The sequence below is a fragment of the Narcine bancroftii genome, chromosome 3 (genome assembly GCF_036971445.1).
Source record: "Narcine bancroftii isolate sNarBan1 chromosome 3, sNarBan1.hap1, whole genome shotgun sequence".
NCBI lineage: Eukaryota > Metazoa > Chordata > Chondrichthyes > Torpediniformes > Narcinidae > Narcine > Narcine bancroftii.
The window spans coordinates 369,351,660-369,372,187 of NC_091471.1; the positions used below are offsets into that span (position 1 = coordinate 369,351,660).

The 20,528-nt window shown below is 39.5% G+C and overlaps 1 protein-coding gene across 10 annotated transcripts in view; it reads right to left on the bottom strand.

Annotated features, from left to right (window-relative positions):
• Positions 1–20,528, bottom strand: part of LOC138759590 (alpha-1,6-mannosylglycoprotein 6-beta-N-acetylglucosaminyltransferase B) — a 619,678-nt gene that overhangs the window by 348,754 nt on the left and 250,396 nt on the right. The gene's annotated exons all lie outside the window — the stretch shown is intronic.

The window sequence follows — 20,528 nt, forward strand, 5'->3', positions numbered from 1 at the left end:
GCAAAAGAACAAAGGGAAATTAGGAAGTTTTTTGTCAATGATCAAATTTTAAAACAGTTCAAAAGGGCGGAGCAAATAGATTCAATGTGATGAAGAAAATCAGAGGAATGTCATTTGAAGAGATTTTTCAAATGAGATGTGGAACTAGATTGGATGGTTCTTTCTAATATGGCTTGGTGAGCTGAACCTATTTTTCTATTAGTTTCTGGTTTTCTACAGTAATCACTACCTCTCAAAAAGGTTTCCTCACGCTGTATTTCTCTGACATCTTAGCCAAATACTAGGTTAAACCTCACTAATGTCTCTAGCCCAAATTTGATCCACAACAGAATTTAAAATATTGTTAGCACAATTCTTTTAAAAATATTTCAAAGAAAGTAGTAATCACAACCAAAGCCCAGTTGAGCTGCTGTCAAGAACCATAACCCAATGGAGTACCGATAATCCCTTTAGAGTGCAAGGCAAACTGAGGTCTCATTTGATTGGTCAGAATGATTCGTTTATGCTGTTAAATGAATCCATAAAAACCAGAACATATTATCTTTAAGGACTTACATAAAATAAGCCTAATTTTATAAAACTTACTCAGAGCTGTAAATAGAAAAGGAGAAATTGATGCCTCTGGGTCATTCGTTGAGACAATGAGTTTGACTGAAACCAATGACATTTTGCAAGAAAGGAAGGGGACATTTCTTTTATTGACATGTAATAAAACAGAAAATGTGATATTACATGAAATTTTCTTTAGTAAGTCAGACAAATCATCGCTATTAGCAGAAATGGCCCAGTGTCTCTTATACTAAGAAAAAAGAAGCCAAAGAGGGTCGCCCCCAGAGTCACCGAATGTCCATGGCTTCACCTCTGGCGCTTCCACAGCTACACAGCCTTCAGTCCAAACCATCAGAAACCTGAGCTCCAGATACACACCTCTGACACAATCAGGAAGCCTCCAGCACCCTCAGCTCCCTCTCCTATCTCAGTTCTGATACCTGGCACCCCTTCAGCCAATCTCCAGCAGTCTGCTGCCTACATGGGTTCCTTACCTTGAATTACCAACAGCCCAATGTCTGTGTGTTCCCCAGTCTCAGAGCCCCTCACTGGTCGCAATCCCATGGGTCGTCTCCTCTGCTTCTTCTTTTCATACGTGGGTGGTCTCCCCATTTTCCAGTGTTCTGCGCCAGTCCTCTGCTTCCACGGAATCTGCTACCCCTCGTGGCCGCTGCCAATTATAGGTGCCACAATATGAAGGGGACGTTTCTTTTTGTGGAATAATTGAGAACCAAGATTCACTGCCTAAAGGTAACTTGTCTATTTAACACTGGTCTGTAATTATTTTTCTATCAAGTTTAGAACTCCCTTCCTCAAAGATTGTGCAAGCAGTCTTTGAAATTTTTTTTTACAGCAAATGGTTCCACAGCTTTATTCTATTTGGATTATATCTCAATAATATTATGAGTACCAGATGAACAAATACTAAAAAGCCATTACATGGGTGTGTTTTATCTGCAAGGAGATTTTCTCATGCTCTTGAGCAGATAATTTGCAAATGCACTGTTAATTGCCTAATAGACCCATTTCTACAAAACAAATTGGGATAAAATAATCAACAAATAATTTTTCATATGTTCTTCATTCTGGAAAACCACATATTCTGATGTCCTGAAAAATGTAAAATAATTCTTTGATTATGACTACAGAAATGCAACCATTTTGAATTAATCCTCCTGTTTATCTTCCAAGGAGCTTGTCATATCAGTGGCCTTTGCAAACAGTGTGATATCAGGATTGAATTACAGAGTCAATATTTAAACCGCTAATCTAAATTGAACAGACGCATCATATTCCTGCACAAATGTTACCACAAAATTTAGTTCTCAGTTATTTGAAAATTTCTCTTTTAAAGCAGAAATATGCTGACGGCTTACATAAACTCCGCAACATACCGAGTCCTTAGTTAAAATGTGGTCTATCCATTTTTTGAAAATTTACAGGAAAATATGAGATGCTCTGGAAAATGACCACTGCAGTTACAATGCATGAAAATCCCACACAAGTTGGATTCCCTACATGCTTAACATAGAGTTGATTTTCCCATTTACTGTTAGGATTGTAGCACACAATCAACCCAACTGTTCGCTTTGCCTGATATGAACTGCTCACAAAATTGAGTGCTTCTCAATTATTTTTGTGCAGTCATTATCAGTTGCAGTCAGCCACCTTGGTGTCACTTAGAAACCAATTGGCTCCTGCCAGTGGTGCAAAATCATTTTAAAAAATCAAAAAATTGTTAGTAGCCATTAAAGAATTGTAACTTTCCTGCATGAATCTGAATAACTTGATGGCCAGGAGGAGAAAAGTCATCCTCTCAGGGAATTAGAACATAAAGGACCTGAGGGGCGATGTCACCACTGGAGTGTTGGATGGATTTCAGTGATTCCAGATCCACAGTCAAGGCTAGAGAAGCTGTTACTATGTTCCAAGTGCACTTCTTGCTTCACTCATATCAAGACCCATGCATCCACTAACTCTGCAATCACCGCTTGTGTTCTCGGACATGCGCATCCATTTGGAGTTTTTTTGTTGTTTACCATTTTAATGTAATAATTAACAAGGATAATAAAAGAAAATAAAGAACCAGTCTATCAGATTATTTGATAATTTTCAAAATAATTTTATGTGTATACAAGGATTGTGCATTTTAGCCCCAAATATCTGAGCCCCTCAAATCAAGGAGTGACGATATGTTGGATAAAAAGGTCCAATGCCTCATTGGGCCTTAGTTTTACCAATTAAGTGAGGGAATCTTTGGGTATCAATTTGATATCCCAGCATAGGTCTCTTGTCAAAGACTTCCTGATTTTATTCTGTGCCAGGATTCATAGTTCAATCAAGAGAGAATGGTTGAACAAGAAGTGTTTGTATCAGGTGGGGCAGTGAAAGATTGACTTGAAAATAGGGTCTATTTAGTTTTCCTGGCTTTTAAATCAACAAAATGCAAAAATTGTTGCAACATCTTGGGCTTTTATGAACAGATTCCTGCAGAATCATTAGGCATACAGCATTGTAACAGGCCCTATTAGCTCATGTGACCATGCCACCCAATTATACAACTAACGTATACCCCCAGTACGTTTTGAAGGATAGGAGGAAATTGAAGCCCCCCAGGAAAACCTACTCAGACAAATTCCTTACAGACAGCATGGGATTCAAACCTTGGTCCTGATCACTGGCGCTGTAATAGCATTATGCTAACTGCTATGCCAATCGTACCGCCTTTACACTGGTGTTTGCCCAAGGTCTAAAAGAAACATGCATATTTTCTAGACTGGGTCAGGCATGACTGAAACTGAAGCAAGGTTTGCTTTCTTTCTGAGAAGTGGTTAGTCCTGCTGTACTACTGGCTGCAAGCTCTCTTGCTTATTTGTTTATCATTCTGCCAATTTAAAATGTACTAATTATGCACAGTCATCTTTAAATTGGAATCAGTTGTTTATGAAAATTTCTAGGATATAACATTGGTAATTTTCACCTATTTTTAAACATCAAAGAAAATTCAAATGCAATTTAATTTGACACAGCAGGTGCATATGGACTCAAACCACCCAGCAAAAGTTGATACTGCTCTCCAATTTATTTACTTGGTAAAGATAAACCATATCACACAGAGCTCAATGAGTTGTGTCATATTCTCAGTCTGATAGAACTGTATTCAGTTACGCATATTTTGAATGATTCCCTTCCTCATTTAGTTCAAGGTTCGTCCAAATGTAATAAGTTTGCATTGGAAGATTAGCTGTTTTATAATCTGCCTGAATGCATTCCCAATGAAGTATAAACAGAGCCTTGTGGTAATTCCCACATTGTAATCAAACTTAATTTTCTAATGAGTGCAATACTTACCATCACTTGAAAGTTGATAATAGAGTTGGATACCCTGCTGTGTGTTGATTCCCATTGTGTTTTAAGTATTGTTTCTTTACTCTTTTGGTTTAACTCCACTTACTGAAAATTTAATCTTCAACACAATTTTCAAAAAAAGAATTACTGGATATGTTATCCAGTATTTTTTTGTACTACCAATTAGTGGTAATTCTGCCACATTTGCAGGAGAAAAGAATCTCAGTGTTATATGTGATGTCATGTCACATATCTACTCGGACAAGAAATATGAATCTGAATTTTGAATTGTGTTAATCAGGAATACCGTGCTGGGACAGAGAATTATCAGAGTATTCATGGGAAAAATCCCGAACGATGAAAGGAAATAAATGATCTTGTTCTACTAAATGCAGATATTTCCAAGAGGATACATGTCTCAACCCAGAGAAGACAAAAAATACCCAATTAACAAACATCTTCTTACTTGCAGGTTAAATATTCATGTACACATATAAACATAGAGCAAATTAACAATTCCCCACACAGCAAATTCCCCACACAGCGGTAACCACTGTACCAGCACAAGGGAACCAAGAAGGGGGCTGTTCCTCTGGCATTGGTACAACGGGGGGGGGGGGGGAGAAGAGACGGCAGTGCGACACAGGCAGGGGGGAAAGACGGCAGCGCAACTCAGGCAGAAGGGCAAGGGGGAAGACAGCAGCGTGACTCAGGTGCACAGGCAAGGGGGGAGAAGAAATGGCAGAAGGACTTGGGCAGGTGATCAAGGGGTGTGGGGGAGATGGCAATGTGTCTTGGGCAGGCGGGAAGTGGAATGGCACTGTTTGGGTCCATTATTGAGCAAGAAATGAAGGTCTTTGTGACCTTCAATATGGGGAATGGAGGTATATATTGATTGAATGTCCATGGTAAAGATGAGGTGTTCGATTTCAGGGAATTGGAAGTTGTTGACCTTTTATGTCTTATTTTTATATGATGTTTCTTATGTGATTAGAAACTTGTCCCTGAACCACTCTTTGCAGACGATGCCGCTTTAGTTGCCCATTCAGAGCCAGCTCTTCAGCGCTTGACGTCCTGTTTTGCGGAAACTGCCAAAATGTTTGGCCTGGAAGTCAGCCTGAAGAAAACTGAGGTCCTCCATCAGCCAGCTCCCCACCATGACTACCAGCCCCCCCCACATCTCCATCGGGCACACAAAACTCAAAACGGTCAACCAGTTTACCTATCTCGGCTGCACCATTTCATCAGATGCAAGGATCGACAATGAGATAGACAACAGACTCGCCAAGGCAAATAGCACCTTTGGAAGACTACACAAAAGAGTCTGGAAAAACAACCAACTGAAAAACCTCACAAAGATAAGCGTATACAGAGCCGTTGTCATACCCACACTCCTGTTCGGCTCCGAATCATGGGTCCTCTACCGGCATCACCTACGGCTCCTAGAACGCTTCCACCAGCGTTGTCTCCGCTCCATCCTCAACATCCATTGGAGCGCTTTCATCCCTAACGTCGAAGTACTCGAGATGGCAGAGGTCGACGGCATCGAGTCCACACTGCTGAAGATCCAGCTGCGCTGGGTGGGTCACGTCTCCAGAATGGAGGACCATCGCCTTCCCAAGATCATGTTATATGGCGAGCTCTCCACTGGCCACCGTGACAGAGGTGCACCAAAGAAAAGGTACAAGGACTGCCTAAAGAAATCTCTTGGTGCCTGCCACATTGACCACCGCCAGTGGGCTGATATCGCCTCAAACCGTGCATCTCGGCGCCTCACAGTTTGGCGGGCAGCAACCTCCTTTGAAGAAGACTGCAGAGCCCACCTCACTGACAAAAGGCAAAGGAGGAAAAACCCAACACCCAACCCCAACCAACCAATTTTCCCCTGCAGCCGCAGCAACCGTGTCTGCCTGTCCCGCATCGGACTTGTCAGCCACAAACGAGCCTGCAGCTGACGTGGACTTTTACCCCCTCCATAAATCTTCGTCCGCGAAGCCAAGCCAAAGAAAAAAGAATAATTAATATATCACTTTCTCAAAAATACCCAAGGTGGAAATTCATAAGACAGGAAAAGAATGACATTTTACATTTTCATTTTTTTATTATTGTATATAAATTATATGTCTATCCCCTTTTTGGAATTGTGACATAAATGGAACATAGATCATTACAGCACAGTAGAAGCTCTTCAGCCCACAATGTTGTGTCGACCATAATATACCTAAAGAATCAGAATTTATTGCCATGAACGTCACAAAATTTGTTATTTTACGGCAGCATTACAGTGCAAATATTTACATAAATAACTTTACAACAATAAAAATATTGCAAGAGAAAGAAAAAGTGCAAGTGAGACAATGCCTGTGGTTCATTATTCATTCAGGAATCTGATGACAGAGGGGAAGAAGCTCTTCTTGTGCTGTTGAGTGCTCATCTTCAGGCTCCTGTACCTTTTTCCCCAATGGTAGCAAGGTGAAGAGGGCATGGCCTGGATAGTGGGGATCCTTGAGGATAGAGGTTGCTTTCTTAAGAATCTGCTCATGTAGATGTCCTCAATGGAGTGAAGTCTGGTGCCTGTGATGTTAACAACCCTCTGGAATTTATTCCTGAGCATTGGCACCTCCATACCAGGCACTGATGCAACCAGCCAGAATGCTCTCCACTGTACCTCTGTAGAAGTATTCGAGTGTCTTCGATGACATACATAGAAAAATAGAAAATAGGTGCAGGAGTAGGCCATTTGGCCATTCAAGTCTACACTGCCATTCATTATGATCATGGCTGACCATCTACTCAGGATCCAGTATCTGCCTTCTCCCCATACCCCCAATCCCCTTAGCCACAAGGGGCAAATTCAACTCCATCTTAAATATGGATAAGTAAATGGCTTCAACTATTTCCTCTGGCAACGAATTCTACAGATTCACCACTCACTGAGAGAAAAAAATTTCTAATCTCAGTCCTAAAAGACTTCCCCCTTACCCTTAAACTGTGATCCCTGGTTCTGGTTTTCCCCAACATCAGGAATAACCTCCCTTCATCTAGCCTGTCCAATCCATTAAGAATTTTATACGTTTCTATAAGATCCTCCCTCAGTCTTCTAAATTCCAGTGAGTATAAGCCTAATTGATCCAGCCTTTCTTTATATGTAAGTCCTGCCATCCCTGGTATCAATCTAGTGAACCTTCTTTACACTCCCTCTATAGCAAGGATGTCTTTCCTCAGATAAAGAGACCAAAACTGCACACAATACTCAAGGTGTGGTCTCACCAAGTCCCTGTACAGCTGCAGAAGAACCTCTCTACTCCTGTACTCGAATCTTCTTGCTATGAATGCCAACGTACCATTTGCTTTCCTCACTGCCTGCTGTACTTGCATGCCCATTTTCAATGAGTGATGCACAGTGACACTCAAGTCTCATTGCATCTCTCCTTTTCCTAAACGGATACCATTTAGGTAATAAGTTTCTCGCTGTTCTTGCCTTAATCTCCTCAAACTTCTCACAAAGTAGAGCCACAGGCAAGCCTTCTTCATGATTACTTTGACATGGAGGCTCCAGGACAGATCCTTGAAGATACTGACACCCAGGAATTTGAAGTTCTTGACCCACTATACTGCTGACCCATCAATGAGGACTTGTATGTGTTCTCCTGATTTCCTCCTGAAGTCTACAATTATCTCCTTGGTTTTGCTAATGTTGAGTGCAATGTTGTTCATGTGACACCACTCAAATATCTGATCTATCTTCCTACTGTATGTTTCCTCACTGCTGTCTGTGATTTTGCCGACAACCATGGTGTCATTAGCAAATATGTAGGTAGCATTTGAATTGTGCCTGGCCACACAATCATGGGTGTAAAATGAGTAGTGCAGTGTGCTCACCACACATCCTTGAGGTGCACCTGTATTAATTGCCAGTGAGGAGTAGATGTTGTTTCCAATTCATACGGATTGTGGTTTTCAATGAAGAAGTCAAGGATCCATTTGCAGAAGGGGGTGCAGAGGCCCAGGGTTTGGCATTTGTTGACCAGCACTGATAGAATAATGGTGTTGAAAGCTGAGCTGTAGTTGATGAAGAGCAGCCAGATGTATGAGTTGCTGTTTTCTAGTGATCCACAGCTGAACGGAGAGCCAGTGCTATTGCGTCTGCTGTGGAGGGATTGTTACGGTAGGTGAATTGCAGTGGGTCCAGACCTTTACTTAGGTCCTTGTTAATTCTGGCCATAACCAACATCTCAAAGCATTTCATCACACTAGATGTAAGTGCTACTGGGCGATAGTCATTGAAGCAGCTCATTCTACTCTTCTTGGCCATCAGGATGATTGATGCCTTTTTGAAGCAGGTGGGAACCACCAACTGCAGCAGTGAGAGATTGAAAATGTCTCCTTACCTTCTTACCTCACAACCCTCTATTTTTTCTTTCATCCATGCGCCTGCCTCAGAGTCTTTTAAATGCCCCGATTGTTCTAGCCTCCACCACCAATCTGACAATGTATTCCTGGTGCCCACAAATCTCTGTGTAAAAATTTACCCCTAAAGTCATCCCTAAACATTCCTCCCTTCACATTGTACAGATGTCCTCTGGTGTGTGCTACTTCCACCCTAGGAAAAAAGTACTGACTGTCTACCGATGCCTCTCATAATGTTGTAGACCTCTATTAAGTCTATTAAAAATATAAATCCATATTTTCCTCCTACATATGTTAAAATATTATAAAACAAAATTGATATTCCAAGGTTTAGATATTATAACCCTCATATCATATGTAATGGAGGCCATATAAAGTGAGGCATTTGTTCTTTGGCTTGGCTTCGCAGATGAAGATTAATGGAGGGGTGATGCCCATGTCAGCTGCAGGCTCGTTTGTGGCTGACAAGTCCGATGCGGGACAGGCAGACACGGTTGCAACGGTTGCAGGGGAAAATTGGTGGGTTGGGGTTGGGTGTTGGGTTTTTCCTCCTTTGTCTTCTGTCAGTGAGGTGGGCTCTGCGGTCTTCTTCAAAGGAGGTTGCTGCCCGCCGAACTGTGAGGCGCCAAGTTGCATGTTTGAGGTGATATCAGCCCACTGGCGGTGGTCAATGTGGCAGGCACCAAGAGATTTCTTTAGGCAGTCTTGGGAAGGCGATGGTCCTCCATTCTGGAGACGTGACCTACCCAGCACAGTTGGATCTTCAGCAGCATGGATTCGATGCTGTCGGGCTCTGCCATCTCGAGTACTTCGATGTTAGGGATGAAGTCGCTCCAATGAATGTTGAGGCATTTGTAAGCAACAAAATAAATACAGGATAGCCTTAACATTACAAGACATTTTCATCATCCTTCAAAATAATAAAGTTAGAGAACAACAAAAGTTTTTGCCATGGACATGTAGGATGTTAATGCTGTTTTTTTTCACCATGCTGTTTGGTTACTTATTTCATGTCGAACTGAAAACTGATCTTGGAGTTATGTTCAATACAAATATCTCCATTGGAACATGTTAAATTTAAAGCAGCAACTCTAATGCTCCATTTTCAATGAGAAAAGGTTTCAATGCGAGACTCAATTCTTTACTTGCTGCTCTTGGCGTTTAAGAAAAAAATCCACAGAGAAAATCAATAAAATTAAAACTTGCCTTTCAAAAGGATACTCAGCAGATTAGCTGACAGTGAGAACCATTAGAAGAACAATAACTTTTTAATTGCCCTGCAGAGTTGAATCAATTAGAAACACTGCATATCTCCAAATCTGCACAAATGTGTTGCCTGGGGATCAAGCTGCACAATTATCCCAAGTATCTATAATCATGATGGAAAACAGAAAAGTAAATCCGATAGATAACAATTCAATTACTGAAGATCAGTGATTAGAATTCTTTTAAAAATACTTACGATTAGAATTTCTTCATCTTGGAAAAGATTTGTAATCAATAAATTTGTATTGTCGTAAATTAGTAATTCAACATTTTTGTGATGATTTTTCCAAACCAATCTTTCTGAAATTGTTGTAGTTGGAAAGGTTCTTGCTCACTAATCATACAAAATGTATGGTACTCCTCCTTGAGTACTGAGGAAGGGGATAGTCAAGCTAAGGTAGGCAGAGGTGTAGGGTCAGCCTCTGTAGTCCAGAAAGAAAGTAATAGGAAGAATAGGGTGATAGTTATAGGGGACTTGCAGGTGAGGCGGATGGACAGAGGATTTTGTGGACGAGATGAAGAAAACCGGATGGTGGTTTGCCTCCCTGGTGCCAGGGTCCGGAATGTGGCCACACGAGTCCAGAACATCCTAAAGGGGGAAGGGAAAGTGCCTGAGGTCGTGGTTCACGTCAGTACCAACAACATTGTTAGGAAGAAAGAAGCGGTCCTGCAAAATTAATATAAGGAGTTAGGCAGGGAGCTCAGAAGAAGAACCTCTAAGGGTGTAATCTCTGGATTACTTCCTGTACCACGTGATAGTGAGGGCAAAAATAGAGTCAGGTGGAGACCGAATGTATGGCTGAAGGGGTGGAGTAATAGATAGGGTTTTAAATTCTTGGAACACTGGGACTGTTCTGGGGGAGATGGGACCTTATCTGTAAGGATGGGTTATATCCAAATCCCAGAGGTACCAGTCTCCTGGCAGGGGCGTTTGCTAGGGCTTTAAATTAGTAAGGTTGGGGACAAGGGTTCGTGTCAGGGAGGATAGTAATAACAAAATCATTCTTCTTTGGCTTGGCTTCGCGGACGAAGATTTATGGAGGGGGTAAGGTAAAGAAAAAAGGCTTTTTCACACAATCTGGAGGTGGAACAGCAGCAGGTAATAAATAGTGGCCATTGTAACAATTGTAGAAAGAGTGAGAGGCAGAAAGTTAAAGGTGGAAGATCTCTGAGATGCATTTATTTCAAAGAAAGGAGTGTGGTAAACAAGGTGGATGAACTAATGGTGTGGATTGACACGTGGCCTTATGATGTGAGAGCAATTTGTGAGACATGGTTGAAGGAAGGTTGTGACTGGCAGCTAAATATTCCAGGATTTTGCTGCTTTAGACATGACAGAATTGGCGGGGTACGAGGGGGAGGTGTGGCGTTGCTTGTCAGGGAAGATATTACAGTGGTCCTGAGGCAAGATAGACGGAGGACTCATTGCCCAAGGTTCTGTGGGTTGAACTAAAAAGAGAATTTCAACAGGATCCAGAATTGTACCTTCTGGGAGATATTGGAGACATGAGTTTTAGATTGACCAAAGATCAAATTCTGTTTGTGAAGGTAATCTTATCGATGGAATATAGAAATGCAGAGCTGTATTCCTCTGGAGAAAATCATGTACAATCTAAGGAAGAAATGTGACACATTCATTAAGGTGTGGCAACCTTACTTGAAATATGTTGGCACCCCCATTTCAAAACAGGGATACTATAGCAATCACCCCAAAAGAGAAACAAAAGTGGCCAAGAAAGTTGGACATGGTGCAGGTGACGTGCTTTTTTTTTTTAAGTTTAGTTATATGTTTTTTCCCCTTTAATAATTATTTTTTTTAGCCTTTGTTACTTAGCCATCCTGTTTTCTCCCTTGATTTCTATGACCCCATCGGAATTTGTATCTGTTCAATTTAATTGACTTTTTTTCGGGGGGGGGGGGTGGTGTGGAGATGGGGGATAAACACAGACTCTGTATGAAGTTGATAGATTATATTGTTTGTTTGAATTTTGAGAGTCTATGAAAATCAAAAATATTCAAAAAAAGACTGTGTCCAGGGTCCATACATGCTTATGAACAACCTTATTTGATCACAAGGTGTGAAGTGAAGTGAAGATAATCATTGGGACTACTGATTGATTTAACTTTCAGCCATATCTGCATGGAGTAAAACTAAGTTAACAAGCAGACATGAGATAATAAATGTTAAATTCTATTCTTGCTTCAAGTGCCAGACAATAACAATCTCCAAGAAAAAGTCTAATCGTCTACCTGTGATAGTCTATGGAATTATATCAGCAAGTCAGAGTCCAGCAACATCCAGGGAATCAACATTGATCAGTAACTCAAACAGACCAAAAGCCTATTTCCTTTTTTACTTCTTCTCAGGCACTCCCTTGGGATGAAGGATGTTTGCTTCCCCTACTGTTTCGCAGATTATTAGGCAATTTCTGAATAGGCATTGGACCTGCATATTTTGAAATAAGATGGGGCAAGAAGAGCTGTGTTAAGTTGGTAGAGGGGGAAAATGGTTGACTGGAGGCAAGGTGCTTCTTCGGACATTTATACTTGGATGCTGAATGATGCTGCATCGTGTAAAGGTTCACACCATCATGAGTAATGATGGTTGCCCAACCCAATGAAACTGCATTCTCCGGTCCTCAGTGAAAGTATGCAAACATACATGCAGACTTAACACACAGAGACAAACAATACATATACAGGACAAGTATTCTTGTATACAAATAAATAATTTTTTTTCACATAGATGAGAGTCGGAGTGTTAGTGTGAGCAATTCCTTTGGTTGTTCAGCATTCTCACTGTCCATGGGAAGAAGCTGTTCCTCTGGTTTTCCTGACTTTGATGCTCCTCTATCTTTTTTCTCTCAAGAGCAGCTGAAAGATGCTGTCCTTGGGGTGGAAGGGGTCCTCAATGATTTTGCACAGGTAGATCACGTCAATGGGGGAGAGGGAGACTCCAGTGATCCTCTCTGCCTTCTTATGGTCCTGTGGATGATCCATTTCTCTGCAGCACCGTACTACCCTATGATGCCACCATCCAGGATACTCTTGATAGAGCTTCTGTAGAAGGTTGAAATGATGGTGACTGGTCACCTTGTCCACTTCAGTCTTCTCAGAAAGTGCAGCGATTGTTGTGTCTTCCTCACAAGTGAGGAGATGTATTTCAATGATAGGTCACTAATTAAGTGGATTCAAGGAACTTGGTGTCTCCACTCTCCCCACTACAGAGTTCTTAATCCTCCTGAAGTCCACGATCATCTCCTTCGTCTTGTCCACGTTAAGACTCGGGTTGTTACTTTTGCACCATATCATGACATTTTCTATCTCATCTCTGTAGTGCGACAGGAGTTCATGAGAATTTTGCATGTTTTTTCAACAAGATTTTGAAAACGTCAATTAACTCATTCCCATGAGAGAGTTCCAGAGTGTCCATTTAGGGAGTTTGATGATGAACATGCATATGGAATGGTTTGCACAACAGATTTGATTGAGTTAAAGTTTTTCCTTGGAGCTGAAGATGTCAGGCTGGGAGAAGACATTAATGTTAGATCCCATAACCTGGACGATTTTGTAAAGATAGCATTGCTGGTATCTCTCTTGCATTCTGAAGTGCCTACTACAGATAGCCCAGCTCTTATAAGCATACTGAAGGCAAGGATCACTTTTGCCTTCTAAAATATCAGCTTTGATCTTAGTTTGTGATCTCAATATTGAATTATTCCTTACGTCAATTAACATAAGGCAATTGATGCACTGAAGGGAGTGTTGAATCATTTATATATGCATTCATTAACAGATCACTCCTGAGGTAAAGGAAATGGCCCAAATTTTCCAGCACAGTCCTGGATATTTATTGTCACAGGCACAGGGCTGTGTTGTACAGTAGGCATATAGACCGAGGACTTTTGTGCTACGAATGTTGATTTTAAACTCCAACCTCTCAGTGAATGAGTTGATGGTGACTTGGGGCCAACCCTTTCAACACAAACATACCCAATCATAATCTGCAAACTACATTTCAACTATGGAGATCTCTGATCTTGAGTGGAGTTGACAAATAATTCCCAATAATCCTTTAAATTACTTCCACTCCATTGTTGGAGATGAGAGGTAACATTGCAGTTGGTAAAATATCAAGCTTTTGGTATAGCCTGGCTTGTCAGTGGACTGCACTGCTGTTGGGTCTGTGTGGACCTACTGCCAGGATCACTGATTACATGCCAACATGAAGCAAACACAAAAGCAAATGAACTTTTTCAGTAAGTTCATTCTTAAACTGCTGTTCATTGAAAAGCTTATACAAAGAAAAATTATGTTGATTTCTTTAAAATCAGATTTTCTGGTTTGCCAGTGACCAGTGGTGTTCTGCTGGGTTTGGTGCTGGGACTGCTTCTTTCATATTAAATGTTAATGATTTGGATGACAGAATCGATGACTTTGTGGTTAGGTTTGCCAACCATACAAAGACAGGAGGAGGAGCAGGTCATGTTGAGGAAGCACTGAGTCTGCATATATGGACTGAGACAAGTTGAATGATTGATCAAAAAATGGCAGATGAAATACAGCGTCGAGAAATGTTTGATTGTGCACTTTTGTGGAAGAAATAAAGGTGTAGACTATTTCAAGTTCAGAAATTACAGGTGCAAAGGGACTTGAGAGACCTCATGCAAGATTCGCTCAAGGTTCATTTGCATGCAGAGTTGGTGCAGAGAAGGTAACTGCAATGGTTACATTCATTTCAAGAGGGATAAAAGATAAAAGCAAGAAAGTAATCTTGAGGTTTTACAAGGAATTGGTCAGAATGCACTTGGAATAGTGTGAGCAATTTTGAGCTTCTAACCTAAAGAAAGATGAGTGGCATTGGAATGGGTCTAAATTAATTTAATAGAACATATAAAGGATTATCGAATGAGGAATGTTTGATTGCTCTGGGATTGTACTCACTGGAGTTGAGAAGAATGAAGGGGGATCTCATTGAAACCTATCAAATACTGAAAGGTTTGGAAAGAGTGAACATGGAGAATGTATCTAATACTGGGGAAGTCTTGGACTAGAGGGCCTAGCTTCAGAATACAAAACTGTCCCTTTACAACAGAGATTAGGAGGAATTTCTGCCAAGAAGAATTTCTAGAATTCATTGCCACAAATGGCAAGTCATTTGGATACAGTATACTTAAGAGGTAGATAGGTACTTGATTCGGAAGGAAATCAAGGGTTTCAGGAGAAGGCAGGAGAATGAGGTTGTAAAGGATAGTAAATCAACCAGAATAGAATGGTGGATTGGTCTCAGTGGGCTGAATGGCTTGATTCTATTCTTATCATCTTTGTTGAATAAATGTAATAGAGTATGGAATGATATATTACCGTATATTTTAGTGTATGTCGAGTCATTAAACCCTAAAAAAATTTCTCGGGGGAGGGGGCGGAGTTGACATATGCCAAATATATTTTTGAGACCTTAAATTCACTGAAAAAACCAGACTGACAATTCGGCGCATGAGCCAATGCTGGAAGCACCTCCCCACTGCCAGCACCACGCTCCCCGACACTTCCCCACTGCTGGCCACCACCATAACTGCTCTTATCTGGGACACTGATATTGCCATTGCCACAGTTGCCTGGTAGACCAAGGCTCCTGTTCCCATCTAGAGCACAATGTCGGCACTCCAGCTCCGTGGGCCATTGCCATTGCTGCGTGGTACAGTGAGGTTTTTTTTTTACTTACTTAATTTATACCTTTGTTACTTGCGGTTGGAGTGTGTTTTTTTTTAATTGGGTTGTTCCTGGGAGGCCTGGACAGCCTGAAAAATGGGGGTCAACTTATGTGCTGGATATACCACAAAACCCTTAAAATTAGGCTGAAAAATTGGGGTTGACTTGTACGCCAAAATATATGGTAACTGAAGAGGACAATGGGACATAAATTTGGCCAATTGTTGCCCTTAAAAGTGTTCTATTACCCTATGTATTCTGTAAATTGAAAACAAATCTCATGTGCAAAGACATGACAAAATAATTTCATCCATAGGACAATTTTCTATTTTTTCTCATCACCTTTTTTTTTTTAAAAAAAAATAGTATTCTCTTCTCTGGTGGCCAATAATATCATGTTTTTTTAAGTAGAGTACTATAACTATCTGTGTTACAGTCAGTTGGATTTACATCTGGAATCATATAATAGATGCAAGAATGACCCATTGGTTTGCAGGCTCTCCACATTTGTGGCTTTCTTTGAATGCTGGAAAGCTCTTAAAATCTGCTGTAGGCTGCCTTTAGGATTCTTGATTCAAAGATGACAAAGCCATGGTGAAAGCACGTCTAAGTTTTGCAGCTCAAGACCGAAATGCAAAATGATGCAAAAGAACTAGTGCTGCCGTGACACATCGAGAGAGGAAAATTCAGAAATAACCAGCCTTTTCTTAAATAAAATCTTGTCAGCTAAGGAGAATAACTCACACATATGGCTGCCAAAGAGAATGGCTAACTCTTGAACATTGAACACCAACTGTGATTTATTTTTCTTTTTGATTAAAATCAATGGTGCAATACCATCCACCACTTAGCTCCATTATATATATTAGTTAATTCATCAAAAATGTAGCTGAAAAGTATTCAAAATTAATTCTTTTTGATAGAAAGTAAGAAATCCTAACAATAAAATAAAATTTAAAAAAAACAAACCATGCTCCTGCCCCAATTCCCTTTATTACGAGTCTTGCCACTAGTGGCACGAGCCCGCGGAAGAAGAAAGCGGAAAAAAATGATCCTCCTGCCCCGGACAGAATATAAAAAATTGATATCAATCAATCAATCAGGTATGGTAAGCCTCTTCAAGGTCTCTATTAACTTGTTCATCATCAATTTCAAATTGAATTTCAGTCGGCTTTTGACTCTCTGTTAAAATCTCTTCTTTCAATTGATCTTGTCTCCTTTCCATTTGCTGAAATGAATAATGTTGCCTCCCATTTTGTTTGTTGTTAGGCAATGAATTAGCAAATTCCAAAGCTTCAGATTCATTTGCAAAAAATTGTGCTTGGTATTCTCCATAAAAGACTTCAAGGACTGCTGGATATCGAAAAGCAAATATATATCCCTTCTTCTCGAAAACTGACTTTGCTGGATTAAATTATTTTCATCTTTTAACGATAGCATTTCTCAAATCCACTTAAAAAAAACGATTATTCCGAATCATTAAAGGGATTCTGGTTTCCCTGGCTTTTTGAACTGCCGCTTTCAAAATAATTTCTCTATCAAAATAGAGCGTGATGTTTGTTCTGGATGCGGTTTTTATCCTAAGAGCTCTACGTGCTCTATGAAGTTCCAATTCATTTGGAAAATTTTCAGGTCCCAAAATTTCAGGCAGCCAATTAAAAAAAAAATTTACTGGATTAATACCCTCAAAATCTTCAGGAAAACCAACAATTTTCACATTATTTTTTCTATTCTGATTTTCCAACACATCAACTTTTTGTAATAAATCCTTTTTCTGAATTTCCCACGCCGTAAAAGGATCTTGTATTGTATTAACTGTATCTTTCCATTCTTCGATTTCCATATGACAATCTTGAAAATCTTCAAACTTTTGAACCTCAATTTTAATTTGATCAAGTTTTAATACACTTTGCCATGTCTCTCTTCATTACAGTCATTTCTTCCTTAATAGCTCCCAATTGTGCAGTGAAATTAGTTCTTACTTCTGTAAACTTTACATCCATTTTTTTCACTCATTCAATCAATTTTTTCAGAAATTTTATTACAAATTTGTGGGTCAAAAGGTTCTGGAGTAACATAATATGCACCCAGTTTACCTTGAGTATATTGACCTCCTCCTTCTTCTTCTGATTCTTCTCCTTGCGACTGTGGTACATAACTTTCTTCTTCCATTCTGACTTCCTCTTCTTCTTCTGTAGATGTAGCTAATGCTTGAAACTGTGTACGGGCTCTTTGTCTATCCCTCGTCTAACTTGCAATGGTACTTGATGTCAGGCCCACAGGCTCTGAACTGGTTGGCTCCATTGTGCACATGTGCGACAATCCATGCAATAGTTGTCTCTGCTGTCTTTTTCCGTGCTCCAGCGCCATCTTTTCCAGCTCCCTGAGAAGGTGGCACTGGAGACTGAATTCTTACCCATGGAGGTCACACCAAACAAGGCTGGAGAGGAATTAAGATCGGAGGGTGAATTTTCAAGGTAGGCCCAGCTTCTTCCATTACATTACTTCTGTTGTAGCCATTTTTTTTTTTTAAAACAGTTTGAGCTTTGGATTTTTTGCAGCCATTTTTTGAGACCTTTAGAAGAATTTTTAAATTATCCACTATTTTAAAACATTTTTAAAAAATCAGGTTTTAATTAATTCTGCCAGGAGAGGTGTTTTCCACATCTTCCCCCTATACCATCTCGACACGCCCCTCAAGTATTCAAAATTCTTAATCATATTTTAATGAAATCAAAATTATGTCCAACTTCATGATGAAATCAAGAACGACAACCAATTGTACCATTATAGAAAGAATATAGTGGTTGGATCATTTGGGACCTTGCTTTGTCAGAATATTGATACCACAGATCTTTGGTTTTATATCTTATTTTTTCTGCAACAATAAATCACTTAAATATCTTGTTCATTCCACATCCTCTAATTATCAATTATTCAAGAATCTTTAATTTTCTGGGCATTAATACAAGTTACTGCTATCCACCATTTTTGTCTTATCAACATAACTGTAATAAAAGCAAATTTAAAGCATAACTACTCAGCTTCAATTGCCTGTCACCCCTTAGTTCTATCTTGACAGTGTGCATCCTATTAAAAATGATGTCCACATTTTCTAATTAAAACCTAATGATGCCTTTCAAAGCCATGTAATTATTTACTAATTATATTTTGTTGAGAATGATTATCAATGCTCTTTCAACTGGTAATGATCTTTTCTGCTGTTTCTGGGGTTTTCCTTTCAGATTTTAATAAGTTACTGCTCATGGATGTATCCAGCAGTTCCTATTCTCAATGCCTAAAACATTTGGAACATTTCACAAGAAATGTCTAATGAAAAACTATTGGAATTAAGAATTGGGGCACTATCAAAATTAATAACTAAAGGTAAAATTTGCCTAAAAAAACAAAATTCTTTAATGCAGTAATTAATGATTAAAAGTCTTTAATTTTTAAAAATTTAATTAAGAGACTTAACAGGCCCTTCAGCACCATGAACCTATGTTACCCAAATACACCAATTAACCTACAAATACCATACATATTTATTTATGCACATTATATTATCAAATCAAAACAAGAAGCAGGATTCAAGGTAATTTGAAAAAAGAGTCCATAAGGGGTTCCTGCTTTGAGTGCAATTGCTAATCCAGTGAAAATTTTTAACCAGACTGAGGTGGTATACTTAAGGTCTCTTGTTCTTTGCAAAACATAATCCAAGCCAGCGGAATCTGGGAGAATTAAAAAAAAACAGCAAAATAACACATACATTTTGCAGCTATGTATCAGAAGTTCCAAAGGATAGAATTTGAATGACAGCAGGTTCAAAGTTTTCATACATAGAATGAAGTTTGCCTTCCTGAGGATCCTAGGGGGAAATCAAGTTTCAAACCTATGAACATACAAATCTTAATGAGCATGCCTAGCTGGAGGGAAGGAAGGTCAGTTGCTTTTGTTAATTATTTTGATTGTTTAGTTTTTAATAATTTAAATATTTTTAGTATTTCTTTACTTTTTTATTTTGGTGTTATACTTTCATTTTATTTTTAACATTTTTTGTAGAGTTTGAAGATCTTCTGGACATTCAGAAACATTTAGACTTCCTGGGAGCACCTTCAAAGGCATCCAAGATGTCTCAGAGTAGAGTTACTTCATTGTCACTAGTCAGAACTTCATTCTCAAGTTCTAAGGGGCTTTACACGGACATGACAGGCCCTCCACCTCAGGATTGGGTGAGATGACGAAGACTGACTGAGGATGGTAGAACCATCCAGCTAAATTCCAGGCCAATATCTTATTTGGGTTTTTTTTCCCCCCATTTACCCCAATATACAATAATTAGAATAGACAATTATTATGGAATTAAACCAGACTACTCAGCTCATTGAATCTATTTTAGTTTTCAGTGAATCAATGCTTCTTCGTGGAGGGCAGTGACGGTTAAATGTTTTCAAAGAATGTGACTAAAAACAAAGTAAAATGCTTTAAGGTTTATATATTCAGAGAAGTGAAGTTTGTTCAGTGTAAGTACAGTAATAATATTTCTGCTTTTTAAACTGTTTATTCTTAATGCAGTGCTTTAGTTAGGCATTGGAAGAGTAAGTCACAAGCAACCAGAAAATACACTACCATCCCCATAGGTGCCAGATAGCAGGGGTTTTACTGCACTTCTAAGGATTTATGCACATACCCAGGTCTTACTGTTCCTACATACATTCCGGACCTGTGCCATTTACTCTAGATTGTCAGTCCTTATACTTTGGAACAAAGAGCATCATGGCACTTGTGCTACTTGCCCATCCAGTAGTCTACCCATGTGTAGCTGCAGTCTATTACCATCCTCTTTTCTATTTACCATTTTTCCAAGCCACAGATCATCCAAATGCATTCTTAAATTTGTTATTAATATTTTTCAAAAGGCAGTGGTCCTGATGCTTTGGGAAGATCATGCTGGAATCTGACAAACCACCACTTATTTTCTGCTTCCTGTCTTTAAACTACTTCTCTCTCCATGCAAGTTAACACAATTCCATGAATCCTCCAGCTAGTTTTAACAAGGAATTGGAGTGAATTGCCTACTAAAATGAGGAAAAATGCATCAAGCACCAGTGGAGTCTCAATGACACAAATCTCTCAATCCTCTAGATGTATTTTATCAAAAAATCATTCACAAGTGGACCATGAGCAACAACATTTAATACTGGAGTTGGACAGAAAAAGATAAGGAACATTTGTCATTTTAC